Raw genomic sequence first — 17444 nt, 5'->3', positions numbered from 1 at the left:
AGATAAGACAATATGATTTTCATCAGCCCTGCACCTTGCCGTCCATGGGTCTAAGTGAAAGCAATAGCTTGTATCTTCAGTAATGTCGAGCAGCACTCTTCAATGCAGAACCTGTCTGATTTAATGTTCCATTCTCTAGCACAATTTAAGTCTTTTAGGTACCTGGAAAAGGGTAATGCAATTGTTGCTGAAGTCACCCAGAAGACTTCCTGGAGATTTTCTTTCTTCCTCCTTCCAAGACCTTTAAGTAGCAGATGAATATAGTGGTGTGTGGTAGAGACAGAAAAAAAAAAAAAAAACTTTTACAGTTTATACTACTCTAGTTCAATTGACAAGATTGCAATACGAACTTGCCCCTTTCCTACCACCTAAAGGACCACTGGGCAAAAGTCACTCACCACTCTAGACCTCACCATTCATTTGAATCTTGGTTTGTCCCTCTGAAAGAGTCCTTTTTCCTTCCAGTTAGGAATGCACACAAATACATTTCCCATCTGGACCTTTTTTGAACCATTCTCCCTAAAAACCAATCTTGGGTTCTTGAATCTGGCCAGCTTGCACGGACAGTAACCTCACCACAATGCATACACAGGTCCACGAGGTTTCATTAGCTCTCTCAATGAGGGCTCTTTTGGGTAAGGCTACCCAGAAAGTGATTTTTAGTTTCATTTCATTTATTTTTGTTTTCCACCTGGCTGCCCAGGGCAAACATCTACCCCAAGAGCTTCTCCCTCTGGGGACCATCCTCTCTGTCATTGGTTGCCTTGGTACAAACGTTGCACATGTCTCCTAATGCTGAGGCCCTGCTAGACTCTTTCTTTCCCCAGAAGAGGTCACTACCTGATTAGAAAAACAGTAGCTTTCATTCAGCCCCCAGCCCCTCACTGCCACTCAATGCACAATTCTGCATGGCTAATAGCTAAACCCAAAAGTCACCCCATCTTTCCTAATGTTGTTACCATTCATTTTATTATCATTGGTCTGTGAAAAATATTCAGGGCATCATCTGCTTATTACTTCCAGTCTTGTTTTTAAAATATTCCACCATGACAATTTTTCAATTTTCCCCTCAAAATGACCCTCTGCTGCTACTTAGCCTAATTTATAGGTGAGAAGACTGAAGGACAAAGAGATGAACCGGCTTACACAATGACTATCGACAGCAAAGGTTACACGAGAATTTGTGTCTCCTGATAACATGTTCAGGTGTTGAAAAGAGAAGCTGCCAGAATTTTATTGGTTGAGCCATTCTTCTAAAGAAGGAGGGGAAAACTGGAACATGGAAACAATTCAAGGTGAGAAATGCCATCCTGTGAAAATAGACAGGAGGTGACTGGAAAGCCAATGGCTTAGCTAGAGGGCAGCCCAATATTCTTTCTGGATCCAGGATTCCAGGATTCCTTAAAAACCAGGATTCTCTGGAAACTATGATACAAAGACGATGACATCAGAAGACTTCACCAAGCCTTACAGTCAGTCATGGGGACAAGATCAAAGGGTGGGCCAATGCACCATGGATCCTCTGTCACTGAATGAAGCACCTGGGACAGGTAGTATATCACTATGGAGAAAAATTGGGGAAGAGGGGTTAGTTATTTATTGGAAGTTTATCAGAGGTTCTCAGCAACAGGAGACTTAGAAGAACAAGAACTGTAGCAGTCTGGATGATTAAAGAGGAGGAAGCTCAACAATGATCTTGTAGGAAGAAGGAAGAATGTAGCCGAATACCACCACTGCAGCTGCCTGAGCTGTGAATAAATTTTACGTGAGTATTTAGCTTTGGGACACACTCTCAGGTTTCAAAATCCCAGAAGCAAGAGTCACACAGTCAGGATTCAAAATCTCAGAGGCAAGGTGGCAGAGGGATATAATGGGCCAAACTCTGGACATTTGCTAAACTCTATCAACCTAGGGATGAAAAGAGGGAGGATTTAAAGTCTCTGACATCTGTGATAAGTAAAGGCCACTATTCTCCAACCATACTACAAAAAAGAGGCTCTGTACCAACAAGGAAGGAGTCTTCATGCTGGACAGCTCCCCAGATTACAATTTGGGAGAGCCCACTACACAGTAGGCTGGTATGCATCTCTGTAAGTTCAGTGGTTCTTCCAGAGCCCTAGAAGATGCAGAATACTATAGCATTCATGGTCGATATATATAATAGCTATAATTTAGCGATCACCTACTGTGAAGTGAGCAAAATAGGTACTATATTCATATATTATCACATTTTATTTTCACAACAGCCCTGCAATGGGTTTTATTAATTCTGCTTTACAGAAGAGGGACTTGAGGTTCAGAGAGGCAAGCTATTCCTAGAGTCAAACAATTTGCAAGGAGAATTAGAACTCAAATCTAGTTTTCTGTGCAAAACTGCAGCTCTTTCCACTACCTGATACTGTGCTCTCCAGACTAGACTAGGGAATCCTGTATTTCTATAGCAATGACAGAAGAAGGATGAAGACTCCACAGGAGCCAAGTTGGAAAGGTCTTTTTTGATGAGGGTTTGAACCAAGCTGGTATCTGAAGTCATCCAAAAAATAAATAAATAAGAGGGAAGCAATAAACTACTGGAATAACCCCAACAGTGAGTCACTTTCCATTTTTATGTGTTATTATGTGGCCTAAAAAATAAATAGGCAAAGTATCTGTTGAGTAAGACTGTATTAGATTCTATGGAGGGTGAGAGAACAGATAAACCAGTATCTTTCTCTCTTTTCATTTAAGTGTCTTGAAATCTTGTTGTTTTCCTATATGCTTAAAAAGATAACTAGCAGTTTTAATTATATAAATTCAGATATTAAACAACAAGGGTCCTATGGACCTTTGTTGTCAGGGGAGTTTCACAAAAGCAGTAACACCTGAACTTCCCACTGAATGTTAGGTTTGAACAAGTGAAATCGAGATAGGCGGGCACACCCGGAAGAGGACCACCAAAGCAAAGGCACAGACACAAGAGAAGATTGGTCCACCTGGAGTTGAGAGTTCATAATACCATGTAGGGGGAGAAAGAATTAAAAAGCAGGTTGAGCCGGGGCCAGTGGCATCCACCTATAGTTCCAACTAACCAGGAGGCTGAGGCAGGAAGATCCCTTGAGCCTACGGGTTAAAATCTATCCTGGGTAACATTGCAAGACCCTATTTCTTAAAAGAAAGAAAAAAAAGGAAAAAGTAGGTTAAAGGTATCAAAGCAGGTTGAAATAAGTAAATGAAGAGGTTTCTGAATCATAGTCAATGGGCCTTGACATTTATATGACAAGTGATGGGAATCTGAAGAAGATATTTGAACTCATTAACATGTCTAGCGCCTAATAGAATGTTCGGGCTCTACCAGGTATGTTTGCTAAGTGAGTGAATGAATGAATGAATGCTATGTATAGGATGTGCTAGCATGGAAAGAGTTAAGAGTGTATTGCAATGGCAGTCTGGATGATATAAGATGGTATTGGTAGCTGTAGAAAAGTTATGAAAAATTTGGAAGCAATGAAAAAGACACTATAAAAGGGAAAAAAATATTCTATTCCACCATTGTTTCCTAAGTGGTAATTTACACGAAAACAGTAGGAAAAAATTCATCTAATAACCTCTAAATTCAAGAACTCATAACTCTACCAGTGGAGCTCAAGATGCTTATACATCTCTCTGGCAGTCAAAGAGCTAGTCAGGGGAAGAAAATGAGAAGCATATTTTTAAAAGCAGAAAGCAAAAATATTAAAATGTATGTTAAGCTTTGGAGGCAATATTTAACTTTTTCTCTAACTAGGTAATTGAAACTCAATTTACTAACGGTCAATGGAGAAATGCAGGTCTTATTATTCCTGGTTTGCGATGGGAATACAGAGGGTCAAAGAAGCCCAACATTTCACAATGACTTGATTCCAGGTACATTTATTCTAAGACCTGTATTTTGTTTTGTGTTATCACATGTCACAGAAGACTTGAGGAAGAAAAGAGAAAAAAAGATGAGAAAGATTCAATTCTAGGAAGTCTCCTTAGTAGATGTCTCAGGAAATACATGATGGGACTGTATTATAGTGAGGACCCATAGTTGAGCATATATAAAACTTTTCTCTCTGTACATGTATAGCACTCTCCTGCTTACCTAGGAGAATTTGCAGTGAATGATAATCCATTTTCTCTCCCAAGAGTTGGTAAATTGATTTTGTTTGTTTGTTACTTTTGAAATGCACAGATTGCATATATGTAGTTGGTGCTTTTTCACAAGGCTGTGTTGGGTCAATAAAGACCCTCCTTTTCTGTTTCTCCTCCCTGCATCTTACAGCCATCACATTCCAGCAGACACTAGGGAGCTCTCACCCAAGCCAATAAGCCCCAGAATTGCCTAAAGCTACAATCATTCCCATCAAATAAGATCTTGCAGTTTGGAACAAGTCCCATAGCTTCAGCAATTTGGTTTCTTGGCCAGAGCCAAAAATGCTGATTTCCCCTCCCTGGAAGGTTTAGAAACCTGGGATGCATCATGGATGGGGTGCTCCTTGTGTTCTCTGCAATCTTCTTCATGACACAGGATCTGCTGAAGAGATGACTGAGGCTTCATAAAAGCTTTATGAGACACAGTGGAACAGAAAGATTTTGAGCCACCGTCACCTTTGTAAAGTCCAGCTGCTGCCATCAGCTGTGCAATAAAAGCTGAACAGAAAGGTTGGCCACATCCCACAAGCAATGCTTCTTTATTGTGATTCATTCAGAAACACCGAGTTCCACTGAGAAGCTAGGGATAGTCCAGAGGCAGCCTCAACCAAAACTAGCTACTTCTTGGAAATTATCACCTGAGAAATGTGCTTGAGTTTTAAGCCCCAACGGCTGGTTGCATCCCACTGGTCACTCCTGAGGTTAATATCTCTTCACCTGTAGCACTGACTGCCTTTTCTCCAGCCCCCTGCTAACCCACCATCCAGCCTTACTTCCCTACAAACAAACAAACAAACAAACAAACAAAAAAAGGCTTCCTTTTAAAACAAAAACCCAGAATTAATATGATGCATAAAAACTATTATAGCCAAACACGACAGCTCACACTTGTAATCCCAGCACTTTGGGAGGCCAAGGCAGGTGGATTATCTGAGGTCAGGAGTTTGAGACAAGCCTGGCCAACATGGTGAAACCCCATCTCTACTAAAAATACAAAAATTAGCTGGGTGTGGTGGCAGGTGCCTGTAATTCTAGGTATTTAGGAGTCTGAGGCAGGAGAATTGCTTGAACCCGGGATGAGGAGGTTGCAGTGAGCTGAGATCATGCCATTGCACTCCAGCCTGGGCAATAAGAGCAAAACTCCATCAAAAAAAAAAAAAAACAAAAACAAAAATACACACAAAAATCAAAACAAAACAGAAAACTATTATAGACTAGATTGGCCAGGCAGAATGCAGCAACACAGTGGTGCTCATTGAAGGATCATGGTCATGCCAGGATTTTGCTCTCATTCCTATAAGCAGCGAAAGTTCCCAGAGATGTCATTCTTCTCTTTAGCCAAGTTCACCATACAAAAGTTTTCCTTTCTTATGTTTACCTAGAAGTTAAAAGAAAGGGAAGAGGGAGATTCAAATTATTGCCATAGATTATTGGGAAAGAAACTTGAACTTGGTAAAGTCTTTTTGTAGAATAATTAGGGAGTATTCATCAAAACCTTAAAAAGTACAGGCCCTTTAAACCAGAAACACCACTGCTAGCTATTTATTCTGTGTTAATGGGCACAGAGCTAGGGATTGAGTTTACAGGGTTAAGGTGCTCCCAGTTTCATGGTAAAAATAGCAAGAGACTGTGGATTATGGACATGGCAGCCCTGTGACTGATGACCCATAGATGCAGAAAGCAGAATGCTCCAGACTCTGTCCATGAGAGGAAGGCCATGCCTAGAAAAGCCCATGGGCACCCACAGCTTTGTCACAGTGCTAACTGCATGATTCTCAGTGTGCTTTCAGGCACCCCCAAGTGCTTCATGCCACTGCTCCAGAAATGGGAAGTGGTTGGCCTTGCTGTTGGAACTAGTTGAGACCTTTAAGACAAGAATCTCTAAGGGGATTCCCTGAGACCAAAACCAGACATTTCATGTAATCATGATCAGCTATTTCTCACTCTCTATCAGACCAGTGAAAATGAACAAAGTGGATGAAGGGAATCAAATGAGCCTGAACTTAATACAATGGAGTTGTATTGAGGCAGAGGCTGCCCTAAGACCCAATACAACAGAGTTCTCCCACTCACTTTGTATTTGGCCTCTTCTGAAAGCTCTCTTAGCTGAAGATATATACAAACACATACACACAGGCACTACTCACACACACTCAGACACGTACATCCATGAATGTGCACAGATTCTCCTGAAACAAATACTATTTTAAAATATTAGAGGGAAATGACCTGTGCTACAGCAGCACTCTTCCTTCCAAGCCAAAATTATATTTGAGTCAGTGTCTGTGGCTCAGATGCTGTGTTACTGAGTGAGAATTTCATACGGCTGTGTGGGAAACTGGTCCATAAACATACTTGTTAAGAGCATTTAGCTTTCTGGCTCCAGCCATTCTGATGTCTGTCTTAGAATTGTGCCAGGAGCCAATGGTAGAAAAAGAAGCAGCGTCATTCAGCTTAATTGGGCAATGATTAGGACTTCCTCCAACAAAGAAAGTAAGCAGGGAAACTGTAGCTGACCTCCCTGGGGCTGTTTAGGGGTCCTGGGTCCAGGGACTACTTTATACAGGATAAATATATCTGAACTTTCCTAACCTCCCAGCCTGATTTAACTAGTAAACACCTTCAAAGGGATCAAGCTGACTTCTGAGACAAAGTCTACCGCACACTGCAAAGGTGGGCAAATAAATATTTAAAGGGCACATCCGTGTAGGTGGAGGGGGGAGGGAAATAGATTAGGAACAGTAGGAAAAGACATGAGTTAACTTTGGGAGTTCTGTTGTGTAACTGCCCTTGACCTTGGCCCTTCCAGTGGCTATACTTGCCCCTTCTCCAGGGCTTTTGTGGGACCTCTTCACTAGACACAGCTAGCCAGCCTCAGAAAGAACTATCCCAAAATATGGATTCACTTAACCTTATTATAGTTGTGGTCAGAGTTCTGCTCACAGAATATTTCAATTGTCTTGAATGTCAGGGCTGAACAAGATCTATTTAAAGGTCTAGAACTAAACACTGCTATTTAGCAAACTTGTATGAACATGCAAATCACTACTAAAGTGTGTTTTGTTTTGTTTTGTTTTGTTTTATCTAGCAATGATATAACCTAAAGGACTGACTCTTCAATGGTGATGTTTCAGGAAATGCCAGCCGTTGTCAACTGCACCTCTGCAGAAGACCAGCCCTGTCTATAGCATTTCCAGACACTTTATGCTTTTTCAGTGGCTTTTAGCCAATTATCACATAGTTCCCCACCACATTGTGGTGGAACAGTAACTAACAAGACTTCCCAGGTCACACAAAGGCTCTGAAAGAATCAAAGTGCATGCCACACAAATGAACTATCATCAGTTCCACCTCCACTGTTAACGCTCTGGAGAACTTGGGATAGAGAGATTTTCATAACAGGATTTAAGTCTAGGAGTCATACTCGGAATTGGAGTTCAATTCTCTGAAGTGGTTCAGATGGGAGACCAATATGAGCTTCTTAATTACTTTATTTCACATATCAGAAGGGAGATGAGGCAGGGGAGTGAAGAATACCATTCTGGGAGCACCTACTGAATTCCAGGTATGATATTCTAGGAATGATATGCTGCTGCCCATTCACTGCCTCACTTAATCCTCATGGCATACCTGCAAACTGTGTATTATTATTCCTATTTTGCACAGAAAGCTGAGGCTTAAGTACATCAGAAGGGCTACACGCAATCCAGTCTGTTTTGTTTTGCTGTTTGATTGGCTCGTTGGTTGTTTTTGTTTATTTTGTTTTTGTTCATTTTGCTTTATCATTTACACATTGATTGTTCATTCAGCAAAAAATTGTAAAATACTCAAAGATAATAACTTTGTCTAAATTCTTTCCTCCCTATTCCCAACATTCATCTGACTGCTAGACTCATATTCATTCATTTATTCATTCAAAACATATTTATTAGACAATAGGGACACAGCAGTGAACAAAACCAAAAAGGTGCTTGTTATTATGAAGCTTACATTTTAACAGAGAAAGACAACCAATTAAATAAATAAGCAAGTTAGAAGTAAGAAAGAAAGGATAGAAGGAAGAAAAGAAGGAAGGCAGAGAGGGAGGGAAGGAGCAAGAGAGAGAGGAATAAAAGAAGGAAAAAGGGAAATTATCAGAAAGTGAGGCGTATCATGCAGAAAACTGAGATTGGAAGATGTGACAGAGAGAGGCTGGATGATACCTCAAATTGGGTATTCAGAACAGGATTCTCAAAAAAGAAGCTCAAACTGAACCTAAATGACAAGAAAGAGGAAGCCACAGAAAATCAAGGGTAAGATATTGTAGCCAAAGAAACTACAAAACCCTGAGATGGGAAAGAACTTTAAGAGCTAAAAAAACTGAGAAAAAATGAATGTGGCTAGCGAAGGTCAGTGATTCAGAGAAAGAGTTACACAAGATGATGTCAGAGAGATGGTTAGGAGCCAGATGACATAGGACTTTGTAAGCCACAGTAAGGATCATTCATCAAATATGTGTTGAATGAATAAATGCACAGGCCTTGGAGCACTATGAGAATGTGAGTACCAGTAGCCTTTTAAGGAATTTATACTTGAGTCAGAAAGACAAAAGAAATCCATGTCCACTCCTTCAAAAACTATTTCCTGAAGCCCTATGGCATGCTAGGCATTGTGGTTGATACAGGGGCACTAGAGTGAATAAACCATACACCTGGCCTTCTACCAGTTCACACGTTTAAGGAAAGAGACAAGACCATGATCAGAGTAACAGGTTTTTTAATTTGAGGAAACGCTATGTGAGTACATGGAAAACATCTAACAGCCTGGAAAAGAAGTCAAGGAAAAACAAAGACAGCATATAAATTACAGCAAAGATAAAAAATTCAGAAATGCTTTGGTCCCCGTAGGCTAGAAAGGTCAGAGAAAATTGTCACAGAGAAAATTAGACTTAAGCTGGATCTTCAGGAGCAGAACTTGTTGGTAAGAGGGAGGAATTCGAGATTGAATAACAAATGCACACAGGTTTAAATCAAAGGTCAGCATCTTCTTGAGGCATACAAACCTCCCCCAGCCTCTGCTTCTCCTAAGCAACACCTTCACTGCACACACACACAAGCTCCCATGTTCATCCTCCATCTCTGCTGAAATACAGCTGAAATGACCTACTATTCATCCCCTAAATTACTTGATATCTTGGTCACCGGGAAATGAAGGTCTGATTCTCATTCCAGCTACAAAGACTATGTACATCTTGCTGATGGTTGAACATCCCTCAGGATACAGAATTCCTAATTTCACCAGTTCTTCTTCCTTGGCAAAGAGATTCCTCCTTAAATGCAACAGAAGTCTACTTTCTTGGTGCAGCTATTCCTTGATCCTAATTATTTTATGTTTCTTTAATCCTAATTTTAATCTCAGCAGTATGTTGGCCAACTATTTCTGGGTACAAATCATTATCACAACCTCAGAGGCATGTACAATAAGCATTAATTTCTCACTTACAAAGGTACAGGCTAGCTGGGAAGGCTCTGGAGCATGCTGAAGGATGGTGGGAGGTAGCTCTGTTCCACGTTTCTCACCTTATCTGGGACCAGTGGGCCAAGTGGGCTAGGTTATTACAGTGATAGCAGAAGTATAGGAGAATGAATGGAAACATGAGATGTTCCTTATGGGGCCAGAACTGGCACTTTATAACATCTACCTACATTTCATTGGCCAAAGCAAGCCACACATCTAATCCCAAGGTAAAGGGGAAGGAAAGTGCATGCTGCTTGTTATAAGGCTATGACAAAATGGATGCAACAGGGCAAGAATTGCAGCGAAATATTCAACCAACCACAGAAGTTACAAATTATTCAACTCACTTTTCCTACTAATTTCAGATCTCAGAAGGTGGAGTTCATGTTCCTAAAAACATCTTTACTTTTCAAGCTAAGCTTTTTAAACTCCTTGGTTTTCAGAGCCTTTCTCCCCACCCTGATCTGAACACATTTTAGTTTGTAAACATTCGTAGCCAATGTTTATGAATGTTTCTAGCAATCAAATGTGGACATGGTATTGTCTTCCAGAGTGGCTTTGCCAGTGCAAGACAATGGGTCCATCTGTTAGGATTTGATGCCTAACAAAACATTCCAAAAGTTAGCTCACACTTCTAGAAGTCAGCTAGGCAATTCTTCTGGTCTGGATTGGGCTTGGTGATTTCATGTATCTGCATCAGCTGCAGATCAGCTAGAGATTGACTGGTCTAGGGTGACCTGGGCTAGAACAGGTAGGATCTCTCTCAACACTATTTCTCTTCTTCCAGAAGGCTAACTAGGACTTATTCACATGGCTGTATCAGGGTTCCACGAGTTCGAGAATGGAGACTGCATGCTTGAAAAATGGGCTCAAGTGACACAACCTCACTTCAACCATATGCTAATGGCCAAAGCCAGTCATGAGGCCAAACCAGAATAAATGACAGACTGAACCTCATATAGGAGAAGCTGGAAAGTACAGTGATCATTTCTGCAATTCCACAACAGAAGTATTCCATACTGTATGTTCATGAATGCATTGAATGTAATCAGCTTGCCTTGGGTTTTGGCCCATGCCACACTGTTAACTCACAGAGAAGTCAATAAAAAACCTTAGACTTTTTTTTTTTTTTTGAGACAGAATCTCGCTCTGTTGCCAGGCTGGAGTGCAGTCGCATGGTCTCAGCTCACTGCAATCTCCACCTTCCAGGTTCAAACGATTCCCCTGCCTCAGCCTCCTGAATAGCTGAGAGTACAGGTGTGCACCACCATGCCTGGCTAATTTTTTGTATTTTAGTAGAGTCGAGGTTTCACTGTGTTGGCCAGGATGATCTCGATCTCCTGACCTCGTGATCCGCCTGCATCAGCCTCCCAAAATCCTGGGACTACAGGTGTGAGCTACAGCACCCAGCCACAACCTTAAGACTTTTAATGATGAACTATTGTCAACTAAATTCATATTACGCTTGTATTTATGCAGCTGATTAGAACCAAATTGCAACCCTTCATATTCAATTTCATCTCCATTGCTTCAGCCAGCTTTGATCCCTTCATATCTCTTCTTGTAGCAATCTTTTGATTCCTGTTTAAATCAATTGCCATATTCTGAATAACCTCTTCATGTATTTTCTTATCATAGTTGATATAAGAAATAAATTGATATTGTATTGGTTCTATCAACAATTTAAGGACAGGGATAACCACATTTTCTAGTCTTCCTGCATATCCTATGGCAGCCGTCACTGTTCTGAGCACATAGCTGGTCCTTGGTTACCTCATGAAATTATATAAGAATGAATCAATACCTAAAACAACACAATTCCAATGGGGTACATCAGTGGTTCTTGAATTCTCTTTTTTTTCAGTAAAGTTCTTCTTTTTAAGATAAAATATTTTATGAAAGTCCAACATGAAAGGCAGATAAACATAAGAAGACATTTCTGAAATTCTTTCTACTTAACTTTTTCCATCCTTATCTCCAATAAGATATCTGAGGCCTCCTCAGATGCCATGGAATAAAATTTGAAAAACACTGGATGAAGTCAACATTTTTCAGACTTTTCAAACTTAACCCTCAGTAAGAAATGCATTTTACATAGTGACCCAGGGCACACTAACATATAGATAACTGAAACTACTGCTTTCAAGACTACCTCGCCCTAAGTACAACACAATCTCATGTTTTCTATTCTACTCACCTCATTTTTTGAATGTCAGCCATGAACTACTAAATTGATTTTATAAGCCACTAAACAAGCAATGCCCCATAGTTGGAAACTATTAAACTAGATTATCTCTTGAAGAAGTCTTTCAAGTTTTAAACTCTATTGGCCTATGGTTCTACAGCTTCTGTACCCTCAACTTCTATTGTTTATTCCCAGGGCAGAGAAGGAAGTGATGGGCACCTCCAAAAAGAGTGGAAGTTAAGTTCTAGACAAGCCACAATCACGCTCCCCAAGTGCATGAAGACCACATAATCTCGTGGGCGTGAATAAAATCAATGGATCACTCTTGAGAGGAAAGCTCACTCTGGAGTCAGACTACCTAAGTTTAAATCCCAGTTACTCAGGCTTATAACTTAACCTGCTTGTCAATAATTACATTCTCTGAAATTTATGCCTAATAATTGTTACCTACCATGCAGGGTCATTAATAGGATTAAATAAGATAGTGTGTAATGAATGTAGCTCAGTGCCAGGAAAACATGAAGTGCTCCAAGTTCTCTAGTATTGATAGGAAGTAAACGGTTATTTTTTTTTGGAAGGAGTGAGCTCAATCATCAAGACCAAAAATGTATAAATTACTCCCTGCCCCCAACCTCTGCTTTAATAAGCAGGGAGATATATGTTCAAATTCTTTCTCTGCCACTGGCCAGCTGTGTGGTCTTAGATGGCTCACACTTTCTGAGCTTCAAGATCCTCAGTTGAGAAATGGAAATAACAAAACCTATCTGATAGAGTTGCTAGGAGGATATTAGGAATAATTATAAAACAATGAATATAAGACACCTGACCCAGGACTTGATATATAGTAAGTGCTCAAGAAAAACAGTGGCAGTAGAGAGAGAGAAACACCCTAATAAAATCTGGCCAAAAAAAAAAAAGCAAAATGCTTTTGAAAAGCAACTGTTAATATTTTTAAATAATGAAAGAAATAATCACAGCCAGATCACATTGGTTATTTTAACTGTGATGCATTGCTGTAAAATGCAGAGCCCTACTAAAAAGTTCCAGCAACATAAAGTTGTGGAATTCATGAGTCTATCACGTGTGTGTGTGTGTGTGTGTGTGAGAGAGAGAGACATCTGTTTGTCTCAGAAAACACTATCATCTTCAGTGTGCCACACAATATGCTGAGGTTACAGGATAAATAGGGCAAGTTCCTGTCATCAAGAAACCTATACTTTATCAATATCTCATCTCCCTCTCTGTCTCTCTGAAGCTCTCTCCTCTTTTTATTTAGCACTTCCTAGGTTATAGGCACTGTGCCAGGTATTTTACATCATTTCACCTAATTCTCATAGCAACCTGATCAGATAGGATCTGTTATTCACACTTCATAGTAAAGAATCCTGAGGCCACATAACTCTTCGGGGCAGAGCAAGGATGTGAACTCAGGTTTCTCTATTAACCCCTAGGTCCTCTATAACTTCCTGTAGGAGCACAAATGTGTGATATCTTTCTTCGTCCTTCCTCGTTGTAAGGATGGCACCCCTATAACAAAAGAAAGGAAGACAAGAGAAAAGCATGATAATTTTTTTAAATGAAAGTTTGATGTGACAAAAGAACCTTCAAAATGAAGACCCAATGAGCTACAGAAAACTATCCATTTTTATGCTTAGATTCAATGAAGGATGGACTGCCATGTAGAAATGTGATCAGGCAAGAGGATATGATCTAATGGTAACAGGGGGGATCTCAGCATGATCTGTCTGTTCCTTGTCTTCTCGGCTTCTCTGGGTGGCATTTCTTCCTCCCAGGTTTGGGGTAGGATTCCTCTGAAATGAGAGCCTGATGACCTACTATCCAATAAGGTAGGGCAGAGAATTTCTTTTTGGCCAGCTCCTCCACAGTAAGGTGGGAGAAAGTTAGTGTAGCATTTCTAGTTTCTGTGGCTGGTTCTGGGCAAAAAAGAAGAGTGGGAGCAGAAGTTCAAAAGGATCTCACTTCTATGAACTCCCTATGTCCTTCCGCTCAAAGTACTCAGCAGGCCATGGTGCCATACTTTGGGGTATCAGGTTCTAAACGCCAACACTCCCAATTCTACTCCTATGAATTGATAAGCATAGATAGAAAGTTCACCAGATACAACATAAAATACTAGTTATGTGGTGCCTCTCTGTGTAGATCGTAACAGCATAGGGTAGGAGCTGAGAACATGGATTTCAAACTTGGCTAGATCTAGGTTTGAATTCTTGTGGTACCACTTAGCTCTGTGGAGAGAGAGAGAGAGAATTGGATTGAAACATAATATAATATAAAGTTTACATAAATACATACACACACACCATACACACACACACACACACACACACACACATACATGCACATACCACCACGCCCATAGGCTCACTGTGAAAGGTACCTTAACAGAAGACTGAGAAGATCTAATTCAATCTCCTTACTTTGCAGTGGAGAAAATCAACCCTCGGTGGGGATAAGGGCACAGTGGATTTCCTGCCAGTGCTCCCACAGGGAAGGAGAGACTGTCACCATTGGTACCCCAAGCTCCAGCCCCTCAGCCCTGTGCTTTTCCCAGCACTGCATCCCAGGAGCCCAAATTTTCTATAAATGTGTCCAAGTTTTCAAGTGGTTACTCCTGAGATCAAAGGAAATGGCCATCCCGGACAACGCAGAGTCCTGAAGAGGAAGAAAGTTCCTCTCATTCTGAGATTTTCCTCTATCTGCCTCATAGAGGTCAAGAGAAGGGCAAGGGAAAGCTCCCATGACTTGACTCCTAGGTCTTCACATCCAAGAATGTAGTGGAGATTTAAATAAATCAGGCTGTAGGCAACAATTCAGACAGGCTCCCCAACATGTTCTATGTTTTTTGTTTTGTTTTGTTTTGCTTTGTTTTGTGTTTTTGGTTTTTTTCCCCCCTAGTGGATACCATCAGCTGTCTTGTTGCTAAGAGACCAGAGTGGGTGGGAAACGCCAACAGCCATGTTTTTCAAACTTATCTGCAAAACCGGTTTTGCCCTTGCTCCCCCAAGGGGTTCTACTTCCTTAGGAACAGGATATTACAACTAGGCAGATGGAGAGAGTGAGACTACATTTTTCGAGAAATGGACTGAGCTTTTCCTGGACATTTGGTGTCATCCAGCAGAGTACTGGGAGCTGCCAATTACAGGTCTGATGCAATGTTTGGGAAAGAGCCGCAGAGTACACATGACTCAACAAAATATTACGATTTGCATTCCTATCTCTTGGGAAGTTGCACTTATCAGAACCAACAAGTGCCATGTGGTCAGCGAGAGTGCTGGGCTGAGTTTGTCATTGGAGAATTAAAAAGGAATTAAAAAAAAAAAAAAAAACCAAGAAGGGGTTGTGGGGAGGTGAGTGTTTGAATCATTCCGGGACTTTCCTTTCGGGTTGCATTCCAATCAGACAGACCTAAACCTGGCAGAGCCATATCATTGCTCAATGTCAGAAACATTCGCCTGGAATGTGGTGACATGTGAACTTGGACACCCCCTGCAGCTTCCCTGTGTGGCCCAGAATGCTGAATCCACCATAAACACACCATCAGGAGAGCAGAGGCAGAGCCCAGAGCCGGGGTTAGTGGGGAAGTGGCACATTTCATATAAAAGAAGACACAAAATGTGATGCTCTCGGCAGCATTCCCCCTCTAAGGCCTTTGTACAGGCTCACAATGCACACTGATGACCTAAGCAGAGATGGAAAATGAGCTGGTCCTTTTTTTTTTGCCCTTAGAAAAAAGTAAGAATGTGAATTAACTTCCTCCTTCTCTGGGCTTCTACTTGGCAGTCTGAGACAGACCAAAAAAAAAAAAAATCCCTATTTCCAAAGAACTCTAAAACTCTAAAAGTGGATATATGTGGACATCAAATTCCCCGCCCTGCCCCTGTCCAGGGACATTTTCCATCCCAGCTAAGATAGTCAGGGTTCAATCCTTGTCACATGAGTATAAATTAGAACATAAATCAGCATACCCAAAAGCCCGTTTACACCTTGCAGCTTGTTCCCCAGCTCAGTCTCCCAGGCAGCAGAGACCTAATCATTGGCAGAGCATTCTGGGTAACTATATGCAAATCACAGCACCCCTCCACCCCAATACAGAAGAAAGGAAGGCATCATAGCCAATCTGCCATTAACAGCAGAAAATAATGGCACAGGGTGCGATGTTCGCAAGGGTCAGAGACACACAGAGTCTAAAAAGTAAAAACAGCCAAGCTAAATCAAATGCATACTATAAACAGGCAGATAGTAAGAATGTGATGGCTTTGTTGTATTTAATTTTCACAACAACCAATGGGATACATACAATAGCTTTTCACATTCACCACTCTGATGATAAACCAGTCAAAATAGCATTGGCAGTCCCTATCACACAGAAGGTATAAACTTACTGCTAAAACAGTGACAATTACTCATGCCAGCTGTCAGAGATGATGCAATCTTTCACATAGGATAGCAATTAGCCGAAATAATCCCAAACCACTGTTGCCCTTCATCCCTAATTGCCTATCTGGGTTTGTGGTTTTGTCTACCAAAAAAGACACATAGAGTAGCAAGTGAAAGGGCTTGCCAATGAAGATTCTAGGGTGAGGTTGAGTGTGTCTTTTTGGAAAACTGACAGGTGCACAAAAGATCAGTCAACTGAGGGAGACCAAAGGCAGTGTGTTCAAAATTGAGTTTACTGCCTTTAAACTCTAGAATTAGGGAGGAGGTTGAGGTAGGTGGGGACAGAAGATAGAATCACAGTAACTGTGAGCTCAGAGCCGATCCCAGTATGGTTTTGGTTATGAACTGATTGGGTGACATTAACATTTTACTCATGGAGGCAACATAATGTAGTGTCATAGATATCAGCAGCCTTAGTTCTCCTTCACAATCTGATAACTCTCATTATGTAACATCAGGCAAGTCACTTCTTCCTCACGGGACAAAAGAGCTGAACCCAAGATTACACTTAAAGCCATGGCTATGATTCCTACAAAGGCATTTATAAGTTATCTCTCAGAAGACAGAGTTTAATCAGAGTATATGACAATAGATAAAACAATGAGTCACATTGAAATCTAGATTTGTATTTTCAGAAGGTAGTAAAAGAGTGTGTCAAATTCTCCTTCGCGGCTGGGCGCAGTGGCTCTCGCCTATAATCCCAGCAGTTTGGGAGCCCAAAGCAGGCGGATCACCTGAGGTCAGGAGTTCAAGACCAGCCTGGCCAAATGGCAAAACCCCATCTCTACTAAAAATACAAAAATTTGCCAGGCTTGGTGGTGGGTGCTTGTAATCCCAGCTACTTCAGAGGCTGAGGCAGGAGAATCGCTTGAACCCAGGTGGCGGAGATTGCAGTGAGCTGAGATCGTGCCACTGAAGACACAGCAAGACTCTCTCTCAAAAAAAAAAAAAAAAAAAAACTCCTTTGCATTGTGCAGGACATGCAGAAGAATGTTGTCCCCACAGTGGATGTCCCTTAAATAGGGGTGTGCTTTGACATGTGTCCAATATAATGGTAATCACTGTCAGGTTAAGCTCTAATAGTGTCTACTGAGCCTTTAGGAAAATTGCCACTAGAAACTTGTCGGCATTATATTGCTAGCATCCAGCACAG

This window comes from Pongo pygmaeus, chromosome 7, assembly GCF_028885625.2.
Source record: "Pongo pygmaeus isolate AG05252 chromosome 7, NHGRI_mPonPyg2-v2.0_pri, whole genome shotgun sequence".
Lineage (NCBI taxonomy): Eukaryota > Metazoa > Chordata > Mammalia > Primates > Hominidae > Pongo > Pongo pygmaeus.
Note: the sequence above shows the minus strand (reverse complement) of the source record.